This window comes from Rattus norvegicus, chromosome 11, assembly GCF_021556685.1.
Source record: "Rattus norvegicus strain SHRSP/BbbUtx chromosome 11, alternate assembly SHRSP_T2T, whole genome shotgun sequence".
In the NCBI taxonomy this organism is placed as follows: domain Eukaryota; kingdom Metazoa; phylum Chordata; class Mammalia; order Rodentia; family Muridae; genus Rattus; species Rattus norvegicus.
This window is the reverse complement of record NC_141544.1, coordinates 82,633,871-82,637,425: the sequence shown is the minus strand read 5'-3', so window position 1 is coordinate 82,637,425 and position 3,555 is coordinate 82,633,871. Positions and strand designations below refer to the sequence as shown.

Genomic DNA, 3,555 nt, shown 5'->3' with positions numbered 1-3,555 from the left:
TTTGATCCCAGCACTCAGGAGGCCCAGGAAGGCAGATCTAGGAATCTTAAGCCAGCCAGTTCTACAAAGTGAGTTCCGTTCAGCCAGGGCTGCAGAGGGAAACCCTGTCTCAAAAGCAAAGAAAAGAAAGCAATTGTGTACATGGAGAGGGATGGAGGGAAGTGTCTGACGCCAGCCTCTGGCTTCTATATGCACACATGCACATACCTGCACCAAGAGCCTGTGCACACAAAAGACATACACCATGTGAGCTCGCTCTCTCTCTCTCTCTCTCTCTCTCTCTCTCTCTCTCTCTCTCTCTCTGTCTCTTTGTCTCTCTGTCACTGTCTTTCTGTCTCTGTCTCTCTGTCTCTGTCTGTCTGTCTGTCTCTGTCTGTCTCTCTGCTCTGTCTGTCTCTCTGTCTCTCTGTCTCTGTCTCTCTCTCCCTCTCTCTCTCTCACACACACACACACACACACACCACTTTATTCTCTATATAGATTGTAGAAAATTCAACAGTTTATTGTCAATAGACACGTCATAGGAGTAAGTATATATTTCTCATTATAAGATACGTTTATCTTAATATCAAAGCCAACATCATCCTTATGGGCACAAAATAAAAGATTTCTCCAGGCCAAGGCTATGAACAAGGGAGACATAAGCACATTACAGATATTATATAACCTTTTTTTTTTCTGGTTTGGCAGGAGCTAGAAGTGAGAGATACTAGAAACCAAAAATTCTAACCAGATGGCGTCATTTATACCTGGAAAAACCCAAAGGACTTGGATTGAAAAGCCTCAAAATCTGATGAGGATGAACAGCAGCAGAAGGGCCCAATCGTTGCTGGCAGGAAGGCAAAATGGCGCAGCCTGGCTGGCATTCCCCTCAGGAATTCCACACAAAGTAAGCATCCTGTGACCGGATGATCCAGCAGCCATGCCCCTTGGCACTTATTTAAACGAACCAAAATCTCAAAGCACACGAAACCTCAACCAAACATGTTTGGAATAACTTTATCCAAACTGCCAACACTCAGTAAATAGTCAGGTCACCTTTAGCTGACGAATGGACGACCCATCTCTCCAGACAATGGAATATCATCCGGTGCTAAGAAGAAATGACATTCAAGTCACGGTGACCGGGGAACACTTGTGTACATATTATTAAGTGAAGATGATCGCAGAGCATCACTTCCGACTGTGTGAGCCTCTGGCTAACACAATGCTTTGAAGATGGCAACAAGATGAGTGTTTGCTGGGGAGCCATGGAACCCTTCTATGTGGGTCAGGTCATCCAAAGCCATGCAGTAGATGAGTTCAGGTGACAACATTTTATCCTTGTGTGTTCATTGGCTGGAACGGCAGGGCGGGAAAGTATAGAGCTCAGGAAAGTCAGGAGTATGGGAAACTCACTGAATAGAGGTAAGGTCTCTCTTCTCCTTTATGTCTCCTTTGTTCCTCTCTCCCTTCTTCCTCTCCCTGTCCTTCCTTCTCTTTTCTCTCCTTTTCCCAATATATTTTTCTTTTTTTCTTTTTTGAGAATTGCATGGAATGTGTTTTGATCATTGTGGTGGTTTGAATAAAAATGCCCCCCCATAGGCCCATAGGCGGTGGCACTGTTAGGAGGTGTGGCCTTGTTGGAGGAAGTGTGTCTCTGGGGGTGGGCTTTGAGGTTTCAGAAACTCAAGCCAGGCCTAGTCTGTCTCTCTCTCTCTCTCTCTCTCTCTCTCTCTCTCTCTCTCTCTCTCTCTTCCTCTCTTTCTCTCTCTCTCTCTTTTTCTCTTTCTCTCTCTCTTTCTCTCTCTGTCTCTCTCTCTGTCTCTCTCTGTCTCTGTCTCTCTCTCTGTCTCTCTCTGTCTCTGTCTCTCTCTCTGTCTCTCTGTCTCTCTCTGTCTCTCTCTGTCTCTCTCTCTCTCTCTCTTCCTGCTGCCTGCACATCCAGATGTAGACCTCTTGACTTCTGTATCGTGTCTGTGTGCTTCTGCCATGATGATGATGGACTGAACCTCTGAACTGTAAGCCAGCCCCAGTTAGATGTTTGCCCTCATAAGACATACCTTGGTCATGGCACCTCTTCATAGCAACAAGACCCTAACTATATTCACCCCCAACTTCTCCCCTAGCTTCTCTCGGACCCACCCATGAGCTCCCTCTCTCATCTCAACTTTGTGTGTTTTCCTTCCTTCCTTCTCCTTCCTTCTCCTTCCTTCCCTCCTCCCCCTCCTCATCCTTCTCGTCCTCCTCCTTCTTCTATAACCTACAGAGTCCAGTTTGTGCTTCCCATGTCATCAGTCTGGGGCCATGCACTAGAACATGGTAGGCCTGCCGGACCACACCCTTAGAGGAAGACTAACCATCCTTACCAACAGTCCATAGCACCTCAGGTACAGATGGGTCTTTCTTCTGTTTTTAAAGCACTTTAAAATTACTTTTGACAATTAATTTATGTATTTATGTATGCATTTATTGGGTTGTGTATATGTATGCATGCTACTACGCTGGTCTAATTTAAAACACACACACACACATGCACACACACATGAACTAATTCAGTAAAGTAATTTGGGATTTAATGTGTTAACTATAGACATCAGACCAGCAGGGTGCTTCATTCATATCAGCAAAGGGAAGCTGAGGCCAGCAGAGCTCTGGGATTTTAAGCACACGGTGAGTTCCAGGAGGGGTAGGGCTACATAGTAAGACCTCGTCTCACAAGAAAAAAACAAAACAAAGCACCTTATTAGAACGCTGATGGAAGAAAAATTCAAGTCCGTTACATGATAAGAAGAACAAAAGCGTCAAAGCTCAACAATTAGGAATAAACTCGATGAGATGTATGTATGTAATATTCTTATGAATTAAACGTGACAGTTCCACCGAAGGCCTGAAGAGGCGTCTCTGTGGTTAAGAGTACTCACTGGCCGCTCTTGCAGAGGGCCTGGGTTTAACGCTCGGCACCCCCATGGCTGCTCACAACCGTCTGTAACTCCAGTTCCGTGGGATCTGACACCTTCCTCTGACTTCCAAAGACGCGGCACGTAGTGCACGTACATAATGCAGGCAAAACCCTCACGCATGACGTAAAATAAATATTTCCAAAGAAAGTCTAATTCTACCAAAGAAGAAATCGAAACATACAGAATACACATTAGGTTGTCAGGATGTCCATTAGCCCTGACTTGATGTATACATTTAATATCAGCCCAGTACAAATGACATCAGGAGTTTTGTTGTGTGAGTCAGGGTCTCGCTACACAGCAGTGGCGGTTTGAATGGTAAGCGTCCTCCAGTCTCTGACATTTGAAACTGGTCCCCAGTTGGTGACACTGTTTAGGAAAGTAGGGAAGGTGATGTCTCTGCTGGAGGAAGTAAGTTGCTTGGGGGAGGGTTTTGAGAGTTTAAAGACGGTGTCAATCCTACTTTGCTGTCTCTTCATCCTTCTGCTTCCTGCTTTGGCTCAAGACGTCAGCACCCAGCGTCTGCTCCCGCTACTGTGTCCTCTGTTTGGTGGCTCCTTCTCCCGGCACGGTGGATTCTCATCCCTTTGGAACCAAAAGCCTAGTACACCCT

The 3,555-nt window shown here is 45.7% G+C and overlaps 1 long non-coding RNA gene across 1 annotated transcript; it reads left to right on the top strand.

Annotated features, from left to right (window-relative positions):
* The first annotated feature begins 823 nt into the window (after positions 1-823).
* Positions 824-3,555, top strand: LOC102549772 (uncharacterized). Its single transcript, NR_110714.1, is given in 3 exon segments — positions 824-1,407; positions 2,249-2,369; positions 3,448-3,555. It is a non-coding gene; the product is annotated as an uncharacterized LOC102549772 (long non-coding RNA).